Here is a 27782-nt window from a genome sequence, read left to right as displayed (position 1 = left end):
GTTCTTTATACAAACGTGACCAGAACATACGTTGACTTTTTAATTAATAACATGTTTATGGTAAAAAATAAACCTCATCAAATCAGTGCTGCACGCGTTCAGATTTCTGCTGTATATGCGAGGTTCTGGGTTCAATTCCCAGTACTCCTTTAAGAGATGGACAATTACGTGTAAGATATTTCCTTTGTGAAAAATTTCCATTCCATGTAAGTTTACTGGATATATTCTGTTTAAATGTGTAGGTACAAGCGAAAGGACTCTGTACAAATGCTAGCGAGCCAAACCTGACAGGTTTATGAAAAATATAATATTACAAGCAGCAAAAATACCGAAATAAAGAACAAAGTTGAAACTCTTTAAATTCCCAGCGTTGCCACACCCGCTACCTACTACGGTGGCGTTGCGAGTTGCGAAACATTTCAGCCACAATGCCTAAGCCTAATGGGCCGATGATGTTTGGGATTAGTGTCAGTGTTTGCAAAATATCCCACCTCGTTGGATGTCGGCTGGCAATTAATATCATTCTCACACACGGCTGTCTATTGTTCTTCATAATATCTGAATGAACTATGAAGTTTCGGCTAACTGTATGTTACCGAGCGCAATTGTTCCGTCTAATATAAAACAATAAACAGTTACCCGTGCGCTAAAATAAGTGATTCAGTATGAGAATGTGTTAAATTAAACGAAAAATTAAAACGGTTCTGGTGCAAATAAGTAAATGTTAAAGGAACTTGATACAGAGATTCATTTTAGTATATAGATGCAAAATTATTTAACAACCTGTGTGCAAAAACCATCTTAAGAGAATAATAAGACTTGCTAGTCTTGCTACGTTAACGTACTCTTTTAATGGGGATCTCCTGTGGATATCGGTTTTTACTTTTTTTATTGACAAATACTGTTCTGTTAGCATAATAATATTATTGAATGCAATATCTAAAATCTAAACATACATTTACATATGTTGAACAACGGAAGCAAATTCATTTTCCCTTTTACTACCGCTCGTTTGTACCGAGTCGAGCAAACACAATAATCGAAAATACTTACATACTTTGATAAGAAAATGTTATTGTTAGCATAAACCGTGCGAGTATATTACTGCCACGATAAAGTACATAGGTACTACAGAGTTGTGATTTGCATTACACTAACGTACATGCTTACTGCTTTGGTTAACAAAAAGTACATTTATGAATACAATTTTACTGGGAACTAAAGCAATAACTTTAACTACGGATGACGAAAATGATTGATTTCTTTAGTTATAAAGTGCCTTTTCATAATTATGTATCCTGGGAAAAATTTCCAGTGCCTACATTATATAGGGATTAGAAATAATTGTAGTTTCAAAATGTGTAGGTTGCTCAGGTATAGTCGATCCAGTAGGAGAATGTCGATGATTTCAGATTAACGACTTTTAAAATTTTCTTATATTATTAGGTAGTGTCCGCAGTCGAGCCAGCTTCAGTGATCGTAACTGATCAAAATAGTTTTAATATGAAGAAACCTGTAAAACGGGAGTTTCATACAAAGTTCTGATACAAATCATATTAAGTTAACAAAATTACTTAGGTACTTAAAATCTACCATCTACCTAGGCCAACGTGGTGGACTAGGCTACCTACATTGGAAGGAGACCTGCGCCCCAGCAGTGGGGACGTAAAGTGATGTAATGATGACGACTTAAAAATTTACGGCTACAAAAAAAATTTTGATATATCAGAATAAGAAAGACCCTCATAAGAAACTAGGTATTTCGTAAAAGAGATTAAAGCGAGAATTTTTTGGCGAAAATTCTTATAAAATACTTTACCGACAATCCTGAGGAACTTTTCCGAGAACGGATTCTCGGGATTCATTATAAATGAAGTGCTCTTGCATTAGTTAACTAATTGACGGCATGATCTGGGTAGCTATTTAAAAAAGAAGAGCACACAAGCAAAGAATCTTTAAAAATAACTTGGCCCTAACTTGGTCACTAACTGAGCTAACTTTAAGGTTGCCTGTAAGAGATCGCTCTCAGCGATAAGGCCGCCTATTGTACATTAGCTCTAGTCTATAAGTATATTTTTTGTATGTCTGATTTATGTGGTGTTCAATAAAGCAATATTCTATTATATTCTAACTTTGCAACGGGTAAAAGGTGAGAGTTTTTTTTCCTACCGATTCACTATGAAAGGCCCAAATGAATGAAGAAGAGTAAGGTGACACTGACGTTGTACAGTGTTAGAAAATACAAGGAATAATTTTCCTCCTAATACACTTTTTGGTGTTGGCACTTGTTCCTGTTGCAAAGTTAGCTTTGTCAGACTATACATCACTTTCACTAGGTTAAAGAGTAATTGGCTAGGAGGCGCCATTTATTAACAGAGATTCCATCCTCCATTCCGGGAAGGACATTCAATATCACTGCTTTCAGATATCTTAATAGGAATTTTCATTGACCCATTGCGAGAAGCAGATGCTATCCACCCGATTCGATATCTGGTTACATAATCTGAATGAACTTTGACAGTTATCATAAGAACCTTTGACCGACTGAGGTTAATTGTTATTGCTCAATTATTATCGCGATGATAATAAAATTATTAAGTACACTGATTTGTTGGTTTAAAAAAATATAATATGCCTACAAATCGTGAGGCGAAATATCTCCGAAATAACTGTTACAACACTGTAATAAGACTGTGGAACACACGCAATAGTGCATTGAAACTAAAAATATGCCAACTAAGTGGTCAAGAATTCTAAGGGCCGCCTAATAACCAGACATTACATGCATGAGAAACTTACAGCTAAAGAAATGTATGATTATGTGCATGTATTAAATATAAAAATACGAGTAGATAAAAGCACACTTAACAACCAAAGCATATTATGAAGAAAACTATTGGTATGTTAATGCAACAAATATTAAAGGACTTATTGTACACTCATATTATCAAATGTATGTAGCAAAATTTTTGTACTTTTAATTTACGGTAGGTATTTTAATCTTATCGGTTTAAACCTAGTAACTAAGTGTTATCGGATAAAAGTAAAAATTAATTAAGGAAGTGATTAAAAACAGTATTTTATGTTTTCCTCTGTAGGTGTACGCTGCAATAAAAAAAACACCACTTATAATCTGGTCTGATATCAGTTACAAATAACCACGATGCTACGACATGTCGGTATTATAAGAACTTATGAACATGCATGTTAATCAGAGGCATAACCACGAGAAAGCCATGTTGAAAATGATCCCACAGACCAAACAGTTACCCATCAAATGTCTGCATCAACAGACGTAGTCAATGCACATTATCAGATGCCAATTGCGGCCGAGTCCGTGATCGACGACGCAAACTGACCAAATGCGGTTAAACAGGTAAGTAGCGAGTACACTTGACCGAGGAATGGCCTCGGGTGACTCTACAACGCAAGGAGAATTGCCCCGCTAGCGAAGAACAGCGGGGCAATTCTCAACCAGACTTTGAAACGCCTGTCAGTGGTCAGCGTCATAAAGCAATAATGCGCGAGACAATTTTGCAATTAATTCTAACACTCTGCTCGAAATGCTAGTGAACCAAGTTGTTGAGAATTGGGTATCAGTGATCATACAAATCGATTCAGCAATTACCAATGGACAATGTCAAACGTGAATCATTACTTTTATTACAATTTGCATGATAACTTGTCATTCATAGATTCCAAAAATATATATGAAAAAACCGGCCAAGTGCGAGTCGGGCTCGCGCACAAAGGGTTCCGTAGCAGCAAATATAATAAACTTATTATGTCACCTATCTCAAAAACTATAAGAGATACTTTGATCAAACCAAAAATCGTTGAAAGAGTTAATTAGCATGCATCACCTCTATTTTTTTTAGAATTTTATACCCCGTAGTTATAAAAATAGAGGGGGGGGGACATACTTTTTACGACTTTGAGAGCTGATATCTCAAAAACCGTTCACTTTAAGAATAATGTTTTTTAGAAAACTTTATATCATTTTAAAAGACCTTTCCATTGATACCCCACACGGGTATGTACATCGAAAAAAAAAATTTCATCCCTCAGTTACATGTATGGGGGGCCCCACCCCCAATTCTTTTTTTACTATTTAGTGTCATATTTTTGTAGCGGTTCATACAACACATATTCCCATCAAATTTCATCACTGTAGTACTTATAGTTTCCGAGTAAATCGGCTGTGACAGACGGACAGACGGACAGACGGACATGACGAAACTATAAGGGTTCCGTTTTTGCCATTTTGGCTACGGAACCCTAAAAATGTATCGATGGAGTATTAGTAGAAATTATTGTAGACTAGCTGTTCCCGCGAGCTTCGCCTCGCCATAAAAAGTTTTCCCGTAGGAATTCCGGGATAAAAAGTAGCCTATGTGCTTTCCCATAGTCTGGACCATTTGTGTACCAAATTTCATTCAAATCCGCTCAGTAGTTTTGGCGTGAAAGAGTAACAGACAGACTGACACAGTTACTTTCGCATTTAAAATATTAGTTAGGAAGACGGTACACATCAAAGTCGAAACATTGGAAATGCATTTAAGTTTTTAAATACTATACATTAGTGATATTAAATTATTTATTACGATTTTTATTAGCGTGAAATCGTGAGTGTATCGTATTCAATATCTTTAGATAGAACACGATCCAATGCGAAGGTTTTGTAAACGATCAAGGAGGGTCCGGCTAAGAACCTGTTTAGCACCGGATAGTAGTATAAGTACTCGATCCACAGCAGAAGACCAACTTGCAATGTGATTATAATCTTTGTTCATATTACACTTATAATTGTTATTTTCGTTAAGAAAAAAAATAGTAAAAGTACATTATATTTATACGAGTAGGTTCAATCGTTCATATAGGATTTGCCATATTCCCAGTAATAAAGAATTAATAAAATGAAACAAATATGAAACTTAAAAAACCTTTTCATCGCCATTTCATCCACTTCGATTGATCTACGTATATTTTATTGGTTTTGCAAAAAAATAATATTTCATTCTACAAAATGAATCAAAATACAAATGAAGTTGCATATCGATAAATGCAGGATCATCATCATCATCAGCCTTCTATCGCCCACTGTTGGGTATAGGCCTCCTTATTTGTACGCCAATTCTTCCGCAGGATATGTGACAAAAAAAGATTAGCCACCAGAATATACATAGTTTCTAATTTTATACTCTTCTTATGGAAGTCATAACTCGCGCGTTAAAATTTATTAAAAAAATATATACCTAATTAAATGTACCTTTGTAAAACAGCTTCGATATATCAGTTTCTACAATTGAATGTAAACGAGAAGTCTACATGCATGAGGGTGATTTCACTCTCGTAACACCCGAGTGGCTTTAATCTGCATCGGAAGTTTTTATGCCACCGTGTTACGTGGACGTGTGCGACAATGCTGGGACAGAATTACCCCATTTACCTCACTGTATTAGTCTTAGCCCCTGTTTCACAATGTCTGGTTAGTCGCTACCTGTCGGATAAAATACATGCTGTCACTGTCTAAAAAAATGTAACAGAGAGTGACAGCATGTATTTTATCCGTCAGGTAGCCACTAACCAGACATTGTGGAACAGGCCCTTAGTATTTGTTACGTACAACCATATTTTAATACAAACTAGATGGAGTGTTAGTGCAAAAGAAACCTCTCGACAAAATAACACCCTACTTCTAGCACTGAGCTCTTATTTTGTTCGGTTAGAACAATCATTTATGACCATTGTTGGTCATTAAGTTGAACTTAAAACGGTTTGACATTAAACAAAATGCGGAAATTTTTAGTTTTTTTTTGTATGTGGCACTATCTTGTTAATATATCGTAAATCTAAGCTTACGTAGGTACATCTCATCTGTGTGATGATGAGCAAGATTTATAAAGTATGGGAGTCTTGTTGGATTTCATTTGTGCCTTTGTTTTATTGTCACTGATGTAAATCTGCTATCAGACTCTCGAGGGCGGAAGTGCTGCTTATGTAGGAAACAGTAAATAAATAAGCAACACACAACGATTCAACATACGATAACAGATCTGTTATATTTTGTTTAGAGATAGCAGTATTTATCATGTAATACATTTTGCAGTAAGCAATTTCATTAAGATTCGTTTATTTAGGATCGTTTTATCCAATGTTTTGTTTATTTGTTCATACTGTAATAAAAATTTAAGTACACTGTTATTTTTTGTTGCATTATCCTCGGTCTACCAACCTCACGACGTGTTTTATATTATTATAGCGATTCAACGTTACGTTTCGTTACATATTATATATGTGTCGGGCACTTAATTGATTTTCATGCTTGAAACTGTTTTATTATTTTGTTCAAATTATATGCTTAGTATGTCGTTTGTTAGTGTTTACTTTAAATGTCACTTTAGATTTTCCATAACAAATAATACTTAGAAATTTTGTGCCTAGGTATTTCCTGATAAATTCAAACTATAAAATTGATAATAACATTATGAATTTTAAAACAGACGTCAGATGGTAATTGTTAGTTACTCAGTTCAGTTGTACCAACAAATTAATAAACCGATGTATCTAAGACACATCGATTTCATGAACATAACAATAATTTATGCATTATAGATGCATAGGTTCCATACACTTTAATTACAAAAAACTACATGGACGTCTGTTAACACAGTAACAAGCACTGATTCGAAATACAATATCCGATCCTGGATTGATTCGTCCGCAATCACACGCTATCCGATTATTCAATGAAACAAAACAAAGGTAGCTCGACGATACACTGTGTATGTGTATACTACATACACGCTGTTCCTTAGCAACTAAGTGGAATAGTTATAACATAATACTAATGGTGCTGTGTATTTTGTGTAGATTTACTTTGATTACCATAATTTCACTTCGGCCTCCACTCGTGGCGTGCGTGACATATACGTGGATGTTATTGGTTTAAATTCAATATACCTTGCTGTGTGTTACTCAGATGGAATCAATAGGCTAATTTTGAAATGATCATTACAGTCTTTAGGGCTATTCTGTTCTAATGTCTGAGGGGTTGTTAGATCCTGCATATATATTAAGGACTTAAACCTTTGTACCTTAAGGTCTAATACATACATACTGCCAGTTTCTATATCTCTATCTATCCATAACTGGTAGTTACTTTCATACGATTTTGAAATAATCAAAAGTAACAATCTGTCAAAATCCTATGAAAGTAACTACCAGTTATAGATAGATAGAGTTATAGAAACTGGCAGTAAGTCATCAGGACTTGCATTTGGTCTCAAAATTAAGAACATACCATAGTTAGTATTTTGCTACACAATATAAACTACATACAATTCAAATAATTTGTATGTTAAAATAAAGAGTATTTTATAATTACTACAAACTTATCAAATTACACAGTTGACCACGCAGGATAAGTTTATCGAACAACGTAATGATAATAGTAATAATTTTATCACTGTCTGTCTGCATTGTCAAATATACCCACGTCAAGAGCATTTAAATAAATAGAATATTGTTTATTTCAAACAACATAAGTCTATAGCTATGTGTTAGCAGGTTTATTATATTTTTGATATCTTAGTGGACAGATTCTTATACAATTCAACAGCGCTCAACATCAGGATCTACTTGTTAACAGGTATCTAGTTTTTTGTGTAAAACCGTATGCATCTCATTTAGAGATTATTTTATGATTAAACCCAGCAGTAACAATTTGTTATTATTTCAAACTGATTCTATCGGCAAGAAAAATCATACTTTACAATTCTATTAATCTATTGTTATTTCAGCATCATTATTGTTGCTGCTTATATCAATTAGTTAGTACCTACTGCCTAGACGCGACGAATTGCACATTAACATGTTCAAGTGAGAAAAACAGACTATGTAGGTATAGAGAATAATAGTAATACGTTTATGTTTCTAAAATCCCGCGTAAACAATGGAAATAAAACATTACCCCATTACCCTATTATATTATGATATGTATATATATTGTTTTAAACTATTAACACAAAGATTCTAATTTAAACATAAATCTTTCGGAGCAAACACAGCACGTTTATATCATATATCATATTATTTTTTAGCCGCGTACCACCTCAACTCGCTTTTTTTGTACAGCACATGCTGAGTCAGAGCCATTTTACTGACATAATACACACCACAATTATTGTTATTCTTTATGCCACTGTACCTACATTGTTGTTTTGTATTTGTGATGTGTATTTTGTGAGTGAATAAACGATGTGTCTATGTCTATGTCTATGTCTAAATAACCAACTTCTTGTGATAAGGCTTTACTGGAAAAGAACTTTAAGAGACTTTTAATAATCTAATGGACTCTTGGTCTTGATACTTAAACTAGTTTGTAACCTGCCTAGCCAAGGGCGAGGCTTGCAACTTTGCGTGCTTTGTAGAGCCTTCACCTTGCAAGGTCAGTTGGAATGTGCACTATGAGGGCATTTACCCCGGTATCGATACCAATATACTTTATATTCCCGATGCATAGTTGACCAAATTAAGAATTCATAAAGTTTCACGAAGATTTAAAACATGCATTTGCGAAATCAAAGCAAAGAATAAAAGCTAGAAAGATTTTTAATTGAAAATAATAGCGGTGAACCTCACATGGTAGTTGGTAATTTGGTTACACACCAGGCAATAACAATAATATATGCTCTCAGACTTTATGTATACGAAACCGCAAATGACCAATAGAGTGAAAAGTGGGAATTTCCATCAGTTCCACTCTTTTGTACTCCATTCCACACAAACCACGAAGCGCTAATAGAGCCTCACCATAACTAGCCCCCATTCCCATGAATTTATTCAATTTTCGAACATAAAGATAGAAAAAAAGGCAAAAACAGCCAATTTCCCAGGCACCGTTCCGCGTTGGTGGAGCGAAAGCATAGAATTAGTATTAATTACTTACGTTCGATGTAAGCTCAGCTGGAATCTATATTACGTCACACTGCTAATTAAGACTTGATTCTCATAGGCAAGACATTATGACGATATTCAAGCGCATTTCGTAAGGCACAGCGACATTGTTCGGGGGTTTGTATAATTAAACACCGAGCGGAGCAGGCGCCGTACAACTCCAATTTATGACGATTGTTTAAGCCAAGTCTCACGGCAGGAACTTGGTGCGATTAAAACTGCTGCGGCAGTTGGTACTGAATAGGGAACAAAACTCACAACCGGTACGAGAGTCGACGTCTCAGAAAATATGAAAGCCGTCGTGCATAATTTTGATTACCCCATAAAACAAAGCGCTTTAAAATTAAACCTCACGTTGTTTTGATGATAATGCCTCCCATGCACGATAACTCGTTTTTGCTATAACTTGAGGGACATTTTCGGTTTCATTATCTTAGGTTTTATGGCCATTTTATGAGCTCATAATTATGCCATATCTGTGTTCCGTGCCTGTAAAGCAACCACATAAATTCTTTACAAATTATTTGAAATTGCATTCAGGTCTTAAATCCAAGAAGTGCATGTCATCAATACTTTAATTTGCAAGAAGCGTATATAAAATTGCTTCTGTAATAGACGTCTGTGGGCAATTTAACGACGTCCTGTAACCGGAAACTTTGAGCATTCATAAATTGCTGTGTCACTGGAACCTACTCCACCTTTCTAATTAGTTTTCAATCATCCTCCCAAGGTTAGCAAGTTTTACACGTTTCTTCTAAAACTGATACTTGAGTTACATCATTCGTCTTGGAACTTGTCAAAACTTCGAAAATCATTTGGCTAAAGCCTATACCTGGATTATTATTAGCTCCAATGCCATTGATTCTACCTGTAAAATGTTTTTGTCTTGAGACAAACCACCAGATTATCATTTTATTATCTTTTTATTTGAACACATCCATATGTGTACACAAGTAACTGTACTGTGAATTAAGTGTGACCAAACATTGAAAAGAATAGGGTAATTACATAATGAGCTACCTAATGCCATGCCACAATGGTGATTTATTATCGTTGAAGGTACTCTTGACATATGACAAATTAGATACTTAAAGTTGAGAACTATAATTTAGTGGTGGTTAGCGTGAATCATTTCAATTATTGAACAAGTTAATAAAATTGTGTCTTTGTTTTGGTAATGACGCGGTTTTAATTCATCAAAAACAATTGTGGTGATACAAGCCATGTCTATTCTGTCTGAGGATAATTTGTATCATCATCCTTATTATATTGTCATTTCTTTATAATGATGAGCATTGAGCACTCTTACAACATAAATTTCATAGTGTTGTTTTTAGAAATTTTGCTTGTTGCTTCAGCCGTCGGCAAGAAATTACATATCCAGGTGGTCGAAAGTTATGATTTTCACATCCATGTGTTACTTTGTAGATAACTACCATAAAATTTCTATTCAGTCTCTTCACATCTTCACAGCCACTATAATTTTTCAAAATGGGTGTTTATCTATTAGACAGTAATGTAGTGAGAAATTACTGAATGTTGTATTGCATCTTCCTACCTTATCAAGACTTTAATTTATAGCTAAGTAAGTATATTGTTATATTTGTGCAATAAAGTATTTAATAAATAAATATATTCATTATTGCCTCAAATTCTGTGATTCATTTTTGCACGAAGAAGGAAAACCAGCCCACCTGACCGGCACCGGTCCGAAAATCAATTAGGAAGCGAGACAGGTTCAACAAGTCAACGAACTTGGACTCGAAGATACAACTTGTGAATTGCTGATCATAAGCTAAGTAAAGTTATTGAACTTTCTCGCTATATGGCTGCAGACTTTGCATTTTATATTAAGTATAAGTAACACATAGTTATGTGATAAACCTATATGCTCCCAACCGGCAAGACAAGTGAAGTGACATTCCGATGGCATCCAATCGCATTAACATTCGCGAGGCATAAAACACCAACCTTGAATATTGTTGAAGTTTCCCCCGGAACTAGTCCAGAGCGAGACACAAACTGTTGTTTTACAATCACTCAATTTAAAAATACACTAGCACTGTGAAAATCCATCCATAAATGTCGATATGATATGTGCACTGGATACGAAAGCTCGTCACAGAGGGGGGGAGTGCCGCGACAGACGTGCGCTCACTCTGGCGGTCGGAAACAGACTGACGGCGGCGGCGGCGGCGGCGGCCGAGCCACGGGATGCGGTCTCGAGATGCGCCACGCAGCTTCGCCGATAAAAAAAGCTAATTTTCATAAAAGATAATACTTAATGCTTTTTCTCCTTTTTTCACCGCAAAAATGATTTTATTTTTTATGGATCTAATCATTCGTTCGTTTTAGTGGCCGCGACGGCTAGTTCGTTATCTTTTTATGTGCTTCACTTTGTGTAAATCAAAATAATGTCTGCCACACAAGCAGAAACTAAAAGTCCATAAGTACCTATATTTTTATGTACTTTACTCTTCATGTAGATAGACTACCTACCTATTTTGCCCATTGTCAATTGTTCTTCAATAATAGTTTTCCCTAACATTAGAACATTCCTCAATAAGGTTCAATTTCAGAATATTATATAAACTGGCCCTTTGTCCTTACGTATACGTATGTTTGATATTACCATGAGCTATAAATAAATAATATTATCTTTACTGCGAGTAAAATATCATAAATGGATTTCCTGTTACTGTACTGACGTTTAGATAGCGCCTTGTCACGCGTCATGTCGGTATTATTAACAATAATAATAATTTTGTAACAATTATTGATAAATACGTAGGTACTTTACCCTAATAGAAGTTTCGAATAAGCGCCTATCTTTTGAGTCTTTTTAATTTCCTAAAAATGCCTTGTACAAAAACTTTGGTAATTTTTTTTCAATTTATGTATGTACATTTAGCGTAGGTTATATAAGTACGATAAGTTATGTAGGTAGGTACAACTTAGGTACATATTTGGTAGGCTGTTAGGTATTTTATGAATCACTTAATTTATTACCTACCTCTCTCATTTATTAGTGCCACCGCTGACATACCGAGCGAATAATTTCATGATTATGTACTTACCTACGGAGATACGAGTTATGTACGTGGGTGGTCTGAAAAGTTTCCGACCTAACATAGATACAAGATTTTTTTTCTTAAAATTTATTTTTATTCTTCTACCTAGCCTGTAAATCAGTAATTAGGCGGCGCCAAAACACGGATTTATTGCGCCTAAACTGCGCCAACAGAGCATTGGAAATGTTCATTCGAACACGTCGTTGGTCTGACGTTAGAAAACGCGGCAGCCAACGCGCGGACAGCCTCCTCATGCCTAAATCTTGATTTAATATGTGATAAACACGTTTTCTGGACATTTTCATTGCCTCTGCTATCTCTCCCACTTTAATTCGGCGGTCGTCTAACACCATTTGGAGAACTTTAGCGATGTTATCGTCAGTGTTACAGTTTTTGGACGTCCCGAACGTTCATCATCTCCGAAGCTCTTACGGCCACGTTTAAATTCGGCTGCCCAAAATTTTACAGTGGTAAATGACGGTGAAGAGTCCCCGTACACAGAATCTAACTCATCTTTCATTTGCGTAGGGGTATTCCCTTTCAAAAACCAATATTTTAAGACAGCTCGATACTCGATTTTTTCAATTTTCACAGAAATGCTCACATCGACTCACTCAAACGAGTGTAAAATAAAAACCACGCGTCAAAAATGGCTGAAACTTTGAAGTGTTGCTGTCAAAAGATGCACATTCCCTGACTTTAATTGATGTGTGCTGCCATCTTCACGTTGAGGTCGGAAACTTTTCAGACCACCTACGTATAAGTGGTAGGTAGGCATTATGTATGTGACACTCCATCTAGTTTGTGTTAAAATATAGTTGCCTGAATGACTAAACGACAAACACAGCTCAAACCGCAGGACTGGGAGAAAACGGCTGGAAAGGTAACGGAAATTGAGAGGAAGGGTATCAAAGTGCTAGTATGAGACTTGCTTCGACAATCCTTATGCAGAATTGCTCATCTGTCAAATTTGACGTAGCTTGTGTGAATGAGTGTCAGATAATCAATGCTTCATACGGTAATGCTGGGGTGTACAGGATCCTTAATCCCTAAGGCGCGGGTCTCCTATTACGCGCCGTAGATCGCGTCCAGCGTCTCGCCGTAGGCCGCGTCACAATGCTCACTACGTCTACGCGCCAACGTCGGCGTGTGAGGGAGACCGCATCAGTACATTTTATAGTGAGCATCGTGACGCGGCCTACGGCGTGACGCTGGACGCGAACTACGGCGTAAATAGGAGACCCGGGCCTAATGCGTCATTGTAGAAATCCTGCTGCACGAGAAAACCTTTTAAAGCGAAGCAAAGTTCACAGGCGACAGCTAGTCTAGTACGCTACTAAAACAAGTAAATAACGCTAATAGGCCTGACAATAAGTCAGCACAATTCCGCTATCTCGCACGTGAGTGACGCAGGCACGTCGCTATGTCGCTAATACTGCTGAGCGTGTATTTGCACACACATAAGCAGTAATAAACACTGGCCCGGATAAATACGTAAGTTGATTATGAAGAAAATAATTATTTCACAGTGACACAGTACACAGTACACACATTACATGGAGCTATAGCTACAGCTACCGAGCCACGGCCATCTCTGAAATTATTATACAGAAGAAGACAAAAGAGCCCGTATGCAAATTCAAGTTCAGAAATTATAGTACTTATTTGTAATTTCTACAGGTTGCCAAAAGGATATATTAAGCCGAAATCTACATGTGCAGCATGCTATATCTAAGCCCGAAAATTAAATCAGAATTTCAAAATCAATTATTCTATCAGTACAAAACAATCTTTATTTTATTTAGTAAGTACAGTAAGTTGTAAGTACGTACTTTATGTTTAATCAAATTGAATAAAAACTTGGGAACTAACGAAAAAATGGAAAACAAAAGTTTCTGTTTAAGGATTTCACAACTTTCCGCGCATCAAACAGAAAGCCACGATCAAAAGATCACACTCCACCATAGCGTTCAAAATAACTTCAAAATAAAACCCGGCACCGCCAAAACTTCAGCCTAAACTAGTTCCGCGGAATGAGTGCAGCAATGGCCCAAGTTGCCGGAGACAACAAACGCAGCAGTTATGAGTTGTCCACTTAGATTAACGATATGCAAACGAGATGGAGTGTCAGTGCAAAAGAAACGACTCCACAAATTACACCCCACTTCTATCATCTTGTTTTGAATTAGGTAGTTCAGTTGGATGGAAGATTTGTGACTGTGTCATTATGTTGAACTTAAAACGGTTTGACCGAAAGAATTGGCATACAAATAAGGAGGCCTATACCCAACAGTGGGCGATAGAAGGCTGATGGTGATGAAAACGGTTTGACAGTAAACCAAATGCTAACACTTTTCCCTTGTTTTACATCTGACACACCATCTACTCCATATATTGTTAATCTGAGGTTGTCAAAAAGCGGGCGAACTTCTGCTGACTTGCAATGCGCGAGCCGGTCACAGCCTTATGAATATTACAGAGCGGCCATTTATAAATAGACCACAAATGAGCCGTACCGTTCCGCTTCCCAATAAGCTTGCACGTACGCTGAATTGGCCGCGCTGTGGCATTTTATTGGCTCTTTATTTAAATCCGTCAACATATAAAGTACAGGGGTTCAAGTAGCCACGTTTAAAACTATGCCTAACTCTATTTACATTTATTTTAACAAACAGTCATGACAACCCGTGTTAAATTCAGCCTTCAGTGGCATTATGTAAGTAACCTAACCAACGAACACTAAAAGTAGCATATCTTTAGAACGGCTAAGCCGATTTTGATAAAATATAGAAGCTAAGAACACCTTGAAAAAAAAAACCAAATCAATACCCGGTTCAACTACGCTACCACAGACCACAGACAGACACGTTAAACTTATAACGCGATACCGAAAGGTGGACGCTTAGCTTAACAGTACATTTTTACCCATTGCCCTTCTCCACAACTCTTAATGAACTTACCTACTCAATGTTCTTTCCTCAACTAGCTCATAATTTTCCCAGCGTATTATACGGCATACTTTGTTCATGCCGTGATGTCACATTAGATTGGTTTGACATACTCCAAGACTCACGTAACCCCGTTCAGGGGGGTCACACCAGCTTACGAAAAACTAAGTTTCGAAGTACCCATTACATGGCAACCATCTTTCTTTACCTCAAAAGCTAGGAAACAAAAACCTTAGAATCACTATGTTGTCCGTCCGTCTGTCTGACAAGACCCTGTATATCGGCTGGGATGCGTCGAGATATAGAGCTGAAATTTAAACCATAAGTAATAATAATAATAATATAATTAATCTGTCCCTTGAGGTTGTAAGAATTTGGGTCAATTCAGACGCACCACAACCACACCACAGCCACAACCACACCACAACCACGCCGTGTGGTCGGGCGTATATTTTGTATTGCAAATGAATAATCCAATTCACACTTGCCACATTTTGCCGTTGTCATCGACCACCTGTGTAATACGAACACATCGCAACCACATCGCAACCACGTCGGCAACGCCGCCACGCGGCGGCGGCACCGCGGCCACCTCCTCTCCCTATTAATTGCATACGACCACATGGTTACCACATCGCAACGACAGCGACAACACAACCACATCGACATTTTGTCGCTGCCACAACGCAACTGCAAAAAGCCGCTGTCACACTATTCACACGTAACCACAGCTTGACCACATTATGTCGCTGCGACGTGGTGTGGTTGTGGTACGTGTGAATTGACGCTTAAAGTAAGTATGTTTACATACTACATAGCTGAGTATATTGTAGGTATCTAAGTACCTATGTTGCAAAAACAGAGTAGCACTACCTTTGTATTGTAACCAAACCAAAATTCATCATCATCATCATCATCATCAGCCTATAGCAGTCCACTGCTGGACGTAGGCCTCTCCCACGCCACTGGATGCGATCTTTAGCTTTCCGCATCCAATCATAACCAGCCACCTTTCGGAAGTCGTCACCCCATCTAGCCGGAGGGCGTCCCACACTACGTTTGCCTAGTCGCAGCCTCCACTCCAGAACACCTTTACCCCATCGTTCATCGGTTCTTCGACAGATGTGACCAGCCCACTGCCACTTAAGCTTACTAACTCGGTGAGCTATGTCGGTGACTTTAGTTCTCTGTCGGATTACTTCGTCCCGGATGCGATCTTTCAGAGAGACTCGAATCCAAAATTACTAACAATGATTTAAAAAAAAATACTTACAAAAAAATAAGTAATAAATGCTTACAAAAATACTGAACAACTATTCTATCGATACTGGCACTGAACCCTTCTTTCTCTCCAACTTAGGTTTTCTGTAAAGCATAAAATAACCCCATGCCGGGCGCGTAACCACGCCGGATTACTTATTCATATTTCATCGGAAAAAAATGCAATTGCCAATCGAAATTAGAAAGGTGTTAGGTCAGTTATGTAAATGTATGTACATTGTACATCTTCTCTGTGATTACTGTGTACTTTCATAACATGTTTTCCTGGTTATCTACTTTAACTGTAGGTATACATAATTATTATAGTAACGCTTAAAGTTATTAATGTGAATGAAATGAAAGCATTTTGTGTCATTTAAAAGCTCGGTATATGAAAATGAACAAATCTTATGAGAGTTACATCTAGAATTTATTATTCATTGTGCTTCATTATATTATTTTATTACTTAATGTCCAACTTTAAAGGTTTTTGGGGTAGACCGTAAAACAAACAATGATTAAAATTGAAGAAACAAAACAAATATTTTTGTACACTTTTAAAATAGCAGATTTTGTTCTAAACTAACCTAACACATTTTCAGGATTATTGTGGATTGAAATTTAGCACAGTGGGGCTACCACCACCGAACAAATTCTTAAGCCGCCGTGTCGCTCGCTTGTTAAATCGTAACGTAACTGACGATATGGATCTGACAGATTTTTGACACCGCCACTTCTATCCATCACTAGTCTATGGATTTATAACCCCAAAAGCTCCCATACCAGCGTGCAATCCTGTTATCAGTAATAGGTACAAATACTAACAATAGAAAGCCCTTTTACATCAATGAACAATTATTGTTACCCATATATCGATATGTTATTTTGTTACCCATATCGAGATGACATTAACATGTTCAAACACGATCCTGAAACTCGAGCCTTCGATTAAAATTTGTCACGTCATATTTGGACCTCCATTTTCGATACGAGATCAGTTTACCGAGTAAAATGTAGACATTGAGACATAACAATACGGTGTACGTGTTTATATTTGAAAGGGTTCAGGAAGATAAACCTCTAGATACACTTCGTTGCAAATGAAAAGCGATACGCGAGCCATAAAATGTTATAAATATTTTATCGTCCAAATAAAATATGGTACCAATTGGGTACCTATAGTGAAGTTCTGTATTATAATTAATTACTTTCCGGTTTAATAATATTTGTCACGGTTGGTAATGTGTGAATATTTTACAATGCAATCATTAATTTGGTACTCAACTACTAGTTCTATGTAAGAAAAATGACTTGATTGATCTCTTTTATTTTATAGTCTTGCCTTATTGAGTTTAATCACTCAATGAAAAAAGTCTAGTCTAGTTGTAGCACTGTATTAGCCTACCCCAACCCAAGCAAACAACAAAATAAACTTAAATATTTGTCTCTATCATTCTGTTTCGATAAATTATGGAGTGATGGGGATTTAGTCAATTATGCACAAAGGCATAGGTAGGTATATTGTTTTATTTGAAAAGCAATGAAAAGCTACACAATTGAAATAACTTAAAATTATAAATAAACTAGCTGTACCCGCGCGCTTCGCTTCGCCTTAAAAAGTTTTCCCGTGGGAATTCCGGGATAAAAAGTAGCCTATGTTCTTTCCCAGGGTCTAGACCGTATGTATACCAAATTTCATTCAAATCCGTTCAGTAGTTTTGGCGTGAAAGAGTAACAGACAGACAGACAGACAGACAGACCGACAGACAGACAGACAGATAGACAGACACAGTTATTTTCGCATTTATAATATTAGTTAGGATTAGGATTATAATATAACTGAGCGCCGTATTGCCAAATATCGTGATCCTAAATAACCAATACTATGAATCTATAACTGTATCACTAACCATTAGCATACAGTGCGAACTAATTACTTCATGAAATGCAATTTTGTAGTGCACATTGCACTCGCTTTCGGGACAGCAAATTTGCCAACACATTATATAGCGGAATTCCGGCAATACCTCCAACTAAACCTTCCTAAATTAAGTGCATTACTATACACTCCAACTAATTAGGAAAGACTTAACTAAAATTGTATTACTAACATTATTTAAACCTTAAAACATTCGAAACACTATGGGTTGTGAAAAGCAGTAACATGGTTGTAAATAGCCGTGCTCTACTGGAAACATTGAACAACCTTTGAAATTGCACGTTTTTTAATTTCCCATAAAAATTATCATAATAACTATGTAGGTACCGAGGTGCTGTAGAAATTCTCCAATTACCTATTGATCCTTAAAATATAAAATACTTATCAAAATGTTTAATGTATTTTGGGAAAGTGCCTATTAGCACCTAGTGTCTAAATTGCGACCTTTGTTCCTGGAATTTCCACTCGAAAAACAAAGTTCTACCCACCTATAGGCAGGTACAAACTGTAAGCATCAATTGCTGAACACAAACATTGGTCTAATGGTAGATAATATGGATGCCATCTTCGCAGCCCCGATGGGCGCCCATTACGGGAACGATCTCTAACCGAAACCTTCGCAATTCCACACCGAGATTTCGAGCATTTTCCAAATCATTCTGGAAACGATGGTCCCTAAATTATAGATCTGAGATAGCTGACCTGCAGGCTTATTGTATTTCTTTATAGCTATTGCCGTAAATTTTGATTTCACGGAAGCAGGTGTCAGGGTCTTTAGTCAAGCCGGAATTGGCTTGAAGAAGCCAAGTTATTACCCAAACAAAATGCAGATTTAATTTCATTAAACTGCAAAAATAAACATTTATAGCAATCAAGTGAACATGACACAAAAATGACACCCCTCTGGGCTGTAAATGACACTAATCGCATATAATTTTATTTTTATATTAACTACACACTCCCACACTTATCGGAACATAAGTGTGGGACACAAAATAACACTGTTATAAGTAAATCACGGTATTAGTTGTATAAAATACTATATCTTTCAAGGAGAGATGTGAAAGTTTTTACCTACTCCGGCCGAGTCCGATCGCGATCCCTTTATCATAGTAATTAGCTGGTGGCCGTAAGTAATTGGAGGCCATCAATACTAGCGGCTTGATTGATTAGAGCTTTTCCGCTTTTTCTTTTGTACAGTTTCAGATAAAAATAAACTTAAGAAATGAGTGGTGGGTACAAAATAGCGTTACCTACTTCACAAAAAGTCAATATTTAGTCTAGACGTTACGATATCATTTTTAGGGTTTCGTATCCAAATAGGAAATGTATCTTTTATTCGTTTTTATATTAGGTACTATCTATGATCTACCTCTATCATTTTCTCTAAATAAATAAACAATTAAGAAGTAGGACTGCTCCGATAGCTACTAGTATTTACGTAGCCACCTCCCGTGCAGTGAACACCACACACCGGAAAGCCAGCGCGCGAAACAAAAGCGCGGGAACGGCCCCACAAAGTTGTCCCGGGAACACGGGGTAGGTGGGGATGAGAGGGGCGCGGGGGGGTCAATCCCGCCGATACGTGTGTCTGAGTGGATCTCTCCTTGCGGACGAACTTCGGGACTGCACGCCCGGACCGCTCCCGCTTCGCCTGTGGATATGGTTCCTTTCGTGCACGAAACGAAAGGGGCCTCCCCGAGTGATATATGTACCAACCGTGGGGCTACCACCACCAAACATTAGCAATTAACAATCCATAAGCAGCATCGCTCGCATGTGGAATCTGACGTATTTAATTTGGATCTGACAAACATTTGACAGGCGAGCGACTCTTCTTAAGGATTGTTAATTGCTAATGTGTTGGTGGTGGTAAAATAGCTGTACGTTATAATACGTCTGGCGCACCCAGGGCAATCAGAATGAAGCTTACTCGCTAATCCTATCACCATTGGATGCGGAAAGCTATAGATCGCATGTAGCCTGTGGCCTTCTTTGGAGGATAGACCTACGTCCAGCAGTTAACCGCTATATGCTGAAGAAGAATCCTTTCACCACGGTGATAAACACTAAATGCGCTCTAATATCTCACATAAACAAACCAAGAAAAATCCCGGAAAAGGTTATATTCAACCCGAGTGCCAGAAGATTGTGGCATAAACCAGTAAAGGCCCCCATTCACGGGCGCGAAAATCCGCGGATTTGTCGCTGGTGACAAGTCCGCGGACAAATCAGCGTGTACTCGTAAATGGGTAGGCGGGTGCGGCTCGCGGCTCGGCGCGGCGCTCGCCGTCTGGGCTCGCGAGCTTAGCGAGAGAAGTACGAATATGTTCCTTGTGCGAGGCTCAACAAAGTTCACAATCCACTGGACTGCAACTCGGGGCTCGTGTAGTGCGTGGGCGATGATGGATTTGTCAACGGAATGGTATGGTTAGGGGCTCGGCTCGCGGTGCGTGAAGTGAATAAGGTGCTTAAGGTTGGAGAAGTCTTACGCCCTGCAGTGGATTTTTACGGACTGTGGGATTGGGTTTGCGTTTACCGATGAAAGGTGAAAAATTATCTAGGTATAAGGTTTATACAAATGGTAGTAAAAAGCAACTAGTTACTTAATACTTTATGTACTTAAATAGAAAAGTGAGTAAATAACAATTTCTTTACATTAGTACGAATGGTAATTTATTCAGACCGGTTCGTCTCAATTAGTATCTCCCGGGGCTGTTTGGGGTTTTTATTTTCTTTAAACGGCCATTTTAATTTTCATTAGGGTAATAAATGTCGCTGTTTTGTTCAGTAACTAAGGAAAAATGTTAATTAATTAAGATACATCAGAGAGCTTAAACAAGAAACATAAAAAATAAGGTAGGAATATACTAATATTCGGGTTGTTTGTGATTTAAAAATCGACTTTCTCATGTTCCCTGGTTTCTTGTGGATTATCACTCCTTCGGAGAGACATTATGATCGGAATTTCTGCGATTATGGACTGATTCTGTACAGCATCACCAAGAACCCTTGTTTATTATAAAATTAAATTTATCAGCCTTTTGAAAAACCCTGGCCCGTAGCGGTAGAATGTCGCGATGGCAAAGCGAAACGCGCGCCATCGAACGCCTATTGAGGCAAGAAAGTTAGGAACTAGCACGTAGCAATCGGAGCCAGCACTGAGTCGCTGCGGGGTCACTCTAGCATGACAAAAACTATGAATGATAGTTACGTCATACAATCGGTATACTACTCTGTGTAAAAAGTATTGGGATTAGATCAATAAAACACAAAATATTGGTTATCTTTTCATCCAAATTTACTTTATCCTAAACTCAAATTACCACTTTGTAGCACTGTTTTCAATCGATAGAAGACATCAAGGAAATTTCGCCGCAAGTACTAAACACAACCCTGGAAACAGCTTTAAAAAAATGTTTTAAGGATTAGATTATTCGTTGGCGTATGTGTATCGTTTCAGAAGGTGCATAATAATATTATTTTGAAGGTGATAAAATAAATTTTGATGAATATTTTGTGTTTTATTGATCTAATCCCGATACTTTTTACATGTAACTACTGTATTAGATACGAGATTATTTGGCGATAAGTGCAACCAGCCTAGACAAAAAAATCTGAAACTTCCTTTTTCGCACACTGAGCTTTTCCTGACTTGACGCTATCTCGTGATATTAAACATAGCGATTGCACTGACAACTCCAGTTCTTTTGTTGTGAAGCTAGACTATCCCCGTGAATCGCTGGATATAGGACACAGCACGTACATAGATGCTGCTTCGTTTTAATGAGCATTAGCCTCTTTGTTGTACGAAAACACACATCCGTACATCTGTAGCACAAAGGAAGTGGGACCATATTGGCAGAGAGAACATCATAATATTTTATACTTATCCCGTTTGATTTGATTGATTTGACCCTGACTTTAGTGAATTTAGATATTATGATTTTTTTATTTGTAGTAGGTACTACACGACTCTTGTTCGGAGCTCTAGGTCGTTCTATAACTTAAGAACTCCGTTTTTTTTATGAAAATCATGACAACTGTATGACAAAAAGCTCGGACAAAACATATAATAATATACTTGCGAGCACTGAAAGTTCCACTTACAAAATGGACCACAATTTTACACCATTACATTTTTGTTGGTAATATTCTGATGCTTTGTTAAATGTACTTTAATATTGCAGACAGCGTCATTAAGCTAATCTTTTTCGCGTAGGAATAATTTGGTGCTATTGTGACTGGAGATGACTTGGACAATTTTAACACGGAATGGTGTGAGCAGGCCCAAGAAAGGGATAAGTGGAATGTTCAGGGATAGACCTTTGCCCAGCAGTGGGACAATAGAGGTTAAGAAAAAAAAAAAAAATTGTGACTGGAACTTTTTAATTGCCCGTGAATGCGTTATTATTGACTGCATGCACAATCAATCTTGAGGTTAATGATGACATGACGTTAGATATGCGTTGGCTAACTCATCCTATATCTATAGGTACAACATACCTACTTACTGTGGTTTGTGACCTCAGATTCCCACATGGCTAACCACATAAATTGCTGTCACATAGACATGTAGGTAGGTATTTACTATAACTACTGGACTGCTAGTGAAGGACGGCTTTATTCGGGTTTTTATTATAGGTACTTTTTATATATTATATTTATTACTAATTTACCAATTTAGAATATTTGAAAGGGTTTTTCTCACCTTTATAAAAACATAATACCTAGTTACTTACCCCTAAACCATACCTGCCTATCTATACTTGCTATAAAATTAACAAGTATCTAACACTCATCAGTCGTTGAAAATTTGAAAATAATTTCGTACGGTAATTATACAGGTGGTTCATAATATAACGTGTTAATGACGTAAAATGTGAATAGCCCATGTTGAAGTACAGAATACGTGGGGTTCAACTTATAATTATGGGAACCCTATGGAATGTGAGAAATATTAAAAGAGGCTCTGGCGAAATCATTGGTGACAGCCGAATCCTTACTAATATTTATTTGTTATGTTTTCGGACTTTTCGGGGTTTATTGTGACTTAGGTTAGCGGTACCATTCTTGAACGTGCCTAAATCATACTGGGGCGCTAAGAAAATTCATGTTGTATACCTATTATGTAGGTACAGGCAAATTACATAAATTCGTGCTGTCTACACAGACAAAATGTCTCCGGGCACGGAAAATCATGCCGTCCTAGACATAACAAAGAATTCATGTCTATTTTCTTACCTTGAAAAAACTTGGATATGCCTACATGTAGGTATATATATTACACAGAAGAATATGATAATGTAATTTAACAGAAATGGTGATCCGAAAGTTTGAACACGAGGCTTCAAAATGGGCGTCTTCGACGGATATTGCACACGACCCAGTCCCTTTTCGGTCAAATAACGTGTCCTGACCGATTTTCGGTGAAACTAGGAAACGCAATATTCCAGAAAAGTAAAGGGAAATAGAGCTCAAGGTTATTTTTAGACTCATAGCCAAAGTGTAAATCGCGCGTTTAGAATTCTCTCGTCAAATTAACTTTTGTCAAACAAAGTACCTAACTCTATGCCTGCAGCTGTTCTTTTTGGTATTTTTTAGTTTTAAATACAGAATTTGTCCTTATACGTAGGAGTTAATCCTACGTACAGGCTCACTTAGAATTTTGTTGAAAAAGATTAATGTTGAAATCATAATTATTTTAATCTTATCTACTGCAGAAACTTCCACTAGGTATAAATCTATTAACAGAGAACCTACTTCAGCATCCACATTTAGTACATTTAGTCAGCCTGTAAACCTAGCCTTTCAGGGTTTTCATAGAAAATAAAATATGTATATACTGTAAAGTAAAAACCAGCAAAATTAAATAAAAACTCACAATGCTATTAAGAAATTGAGTCGATTTGTTTCCTGGAATGGATAAAGTAGATTTAATAGTTTACAAACATAATAAATTTAATTAACAGAAACTCATATTGTTCCGGAAATTTCAAAAATACGTGTACGTAATTTTCAGTTGCAATCTGGACGGCGGCGGTCGGATGAGCACTCTAGCCTTTTTGTAGAACAGCGTTCCTCCCCGTGATTGGTCCAACTTTGATTCACTCATAAATTGGACCAATTGCAAGGCGCTTCCGAACGTGACCAAGCCGCAGAGAGCATACATTACTAATACCACGTAGATAAGACTACATTCAAGTAATATTATAGTATCTAGGTATATGTTATTTATTACAATTCGCATTTGAATTCCCCAATCGACAAACAGGATGTCAGTGAGGCTGGAGCCCTAATAGGTTCATTACGAATGCGTGGCTCCAGCCGGCACCGAGACGGGAGCTCTGTCCATTACCCACTAATTGTGCGGCGTATTGACGTATGACGACTAAATGGTTGGAAATTACCTAGAATGCCGCCTCTTCAGCGGGAATTCTGGCTGAAATTCGGGCTGTGAGGGCTCGCGCCGGCGAGCCGAAACACACGACTGAAACTAGGTGAGGGGTGTACGAAATTAGTGGGTAGGTACTACTGAATATGTATGCGTTCTGGGAAGGATGTTTTGTACGTATCACGGCTCCAAGCGTAGGTTAAACAGAGCGTAGGTACAGTAGGTAGTACGTACCTTTCCTATGAAAAAAGTAGGGCCGTGTTTATTGAGGCATTATTACGCTTCCATCATCAGATATATTCAATATTCAAACAACCACACATAATAACCAATGGCACACAATAGGAACCATGTTCTAATGACTCTCTTGATATCTAAATAAATAATCGACATACAAGTACATGCCAGTTAGTAAACGATCGATAAAACCCACAAATGACGACGCAGGTATTTTGTTGCCGAGTAAATACACGTTTCGGAAAACGTAAACTCTGCATTCTACGTTTCGTGCATGCTGCAAAATGGGTGAAAAATTTAAATAGTCCTTTTTACGGACGGGGGGGCGGTCGTTATCTTCCCGCCCTTATCTGAATGGGCGCTCAAGACTTTTTACGAGCACTTGTTACAACAAGAACTTCCTTATTTAACCGGTGGACGCGCCTTTAAATACCGTGTTGAGGGACTTGTGGAGAAATGTGGTGGGCGGAAAGCGCCTGGAGGTTTGGTAGTAGCACGGTAGCCGCGAGTCAACTCAGCTCTTTTCTTACGACAGGTACATTATAAACTGAAGCAACTTTGACCGAGAAAACAATGGAATAATTCTTAATAATATAGTTTAGTATATTAGGTACGAATTATACTTAGGATAAAATAACGTAAAATAAATCGATCAGATGCAGTATTTTTCAGTTCTTGATGAGTAGTAAAAACATTCTATTCGTTTCGGGTCCACCATTCAGAAGACTCCAACTTCTAGCACCGCACATCGGTCGGTCAACATAAAAATCATTTCTATATGTTTGAATGATTTTAAACTATACCTAATATTTTGCATTTTAAACTATGTGGGCCATACCACAAAAACTTAGACGGTATTTAACAGGTGTTTAGCGCTGTCAAACGCCTACAAAATCTGTCAAATTTTGTTTTAAACACAAGTGTTAACAAGTTAAACAGTGTTTAAAGTTTTTTGTAGTAACACAGTTAAAGTCTTAAATAATTATGTACCTACTTACATTTAAGGTATTATAATTAAGTAAGTACTTATATGATTTAGGTACCTAATAATTTCAATAAAGTATTTTGATACTAGCTTCAAGGGGCGGACATAAATTCCTCGTAATTTTATATTCTCTGGAGCTAATAGCGCGCCAACTGAATAGAAACGAATTACTGGCTCGTGCAAACGAATATTAAATTCTACTATTTAATTTTAGGTCACACATTTTAATAGGAGAACTTTAGATTACGAAGAAGACCTTTACTGTGCTACTACAAAAAACATTAAACACTGTTTAACTAGTGTTTAAAACGAAATTTGACAGATTTTGTAGGCGTTTGACAGCGCTTAACATATGTTAAGTATTGTCAAATTTTTTGTGGTAAGGCCCTCAGTCTTTACCCAGCAGTGAGACATAATTGATATTATAATATAATTATTTTATATGAATTTTTTACCTTGGCAACAGTGGAACAAATAATGTAATAATTGGAAGTCTTGTCATTAATTTACTGTAAGGTTACTTCAAATATACTTATAAGTAGTTGGCAGGATTAATTATTTTCAAACCTCTACATATACGATTAGGTACCTACTAATAAGGTAAAACTTCAACGGTGGCACAAAAGGTAATAGATAGGTATAACAACTCTGTAGATAAACTGGCTGTTCCATAATAAAATATTTTGAGAAGCTTTTAAAAGCACTTTAGACTAATGAACTGTCTAAAGTGGTTTTGACAACATCATAGTCTTTTTATTATCGTTTATGAAGTATTTAAAAAGTTAACTTTTAAATTAATAATGGATTTTATTTTTGATTTTAATCCTACCAGAAAAATTTTGGTTTTATAAGTTTATTGTGTGTAAACATATAAAATATGTATTTTGTCGTATGGCAACTTCTTCTTCTCTTCTCTCTACCCACCTGACGTATCTGCATTTGTTCTATCATCTGATAATTTTAAGAGCGTAATTTATTAATCAAGTGCTCAGTCCCGCTCCGTTTCATGGTCCTTCGAGCCGGATATCAACTAGCTACCTATGGATTACAATATAATTAGCTATAACCCGCCGCATTGCGAGGCCGAAAAGCACTCAAACTCCCTCCGCCGACTCTCATCTCTAGCAAAATTCCTAGAAACAGCGTATGCACTGTGTGTTCGTTTGCAGGAGCAATTCAATTTAAACACGAGCCACGAGCTATTAGCAAACTAAAACCGTACTGCGATATCAAATCCGCGCTAAAAGCAATGTCTTTGTTAATTAAACAACCTAATCCGAAACAAAAACTTCAGGGCGCTGAATATATTTGAATGTAATATTGCCGGTGAACATATTCATCACGTCCCATCAGGTCCCCACTGCTGGGGCACGGGTCTCCTTAGAATTAAGGAAGGGTTTAGGCCTAGTCCACCACGCTATGGCCTAGTGCGGGTTGGCGGACCCCAAAACAAGCAAGCTTGTGCTTTGAGAGTTCTCGGGTAAGTAACAACCCGACTGTCAGATGTTTTCAAGCTGCCCAAAGGCGTCTGACTAGGCTTAACGACTGGTGCCGAACAGCATCCAGAAAACAACCACATGAAATCGGTCACCCATCCAATGGCTGCTTGCTTGTTAGAAGAAAGCGTCACAATCCAATGTAATCATAATTATAATGTATGTATTATAATTTATACAAGTATTATGGTCCCTGATAAATGTGCCGATTAGTCGGGATGTTGCATACACAAATTATTCATGGCAGAGTTGGCAATAGGCAGCCTTTGTAATGTGCGGTGCCAATTATATTCAAATCACCATGTTACATCCAACCAAACGATCTCAATCGAGCACTTAGCACTGATTCTGAATAATATCTTGTGACAGATACCGCAGCAGTGTTCAATGTTCACTCTTCCTCAAAGGATTAATTTTACAATTTAAGAAAACGAAAAAAAAGTATTCATCTGTCATCTGCGTACATTATCTGTCAAAAGTTTCATGATAGTTTT

General features: G+C 37.2%; 1 protein-coding gene across 6 annotated transcripts in view; it reads right to left on the bottom strand.

The window, feature by feature from the left end:
• Positions 1–27782, bottom strand: part of LOC119693059 (putative polypeptide N-acetylgalactosaminyltransferase 9) — a 138460-nt gene that overhangs the window by 98215 nt on the left and 12463 nt on the right. For 2 of the 6 annotated variants that reach the window (XM_038115322.2, XM_038115321.2), the window contains exon 1: positions 10930–11150. The exons of 1 other annotated variant lie outside the window; for it this stretch is intronic. The gene's annotated coding sequence lies outside the window, so the exon portion shown is untranslated. Of the gene's footprint in view, positions 1–10929; positions 11153–27782 lie in introns of those variants that run through there. 3 more of the 6 variants (XM_038115324.2, XM_038115327.2, XM_038115326.2) reach the window with 3 other exon arrangements.

The sequence above is a fragment of the Plutella xylostella genome, chromosome 8 (genome assembly GCF_932276165.1).
Source record: "Plutella xylostella chromosome 8, ilPluXylo3.1, whole genome shotgun sequence".
Lineage (NCBI taxonomy): Eukaryota > Metazoa > Arthropoda > Insecta > Lepidoptera > Plutellidae > Plutella > Plutella xylostella.
This window is presented reverse-complemented; position numbering and strand designations above follow the sequence as displayed.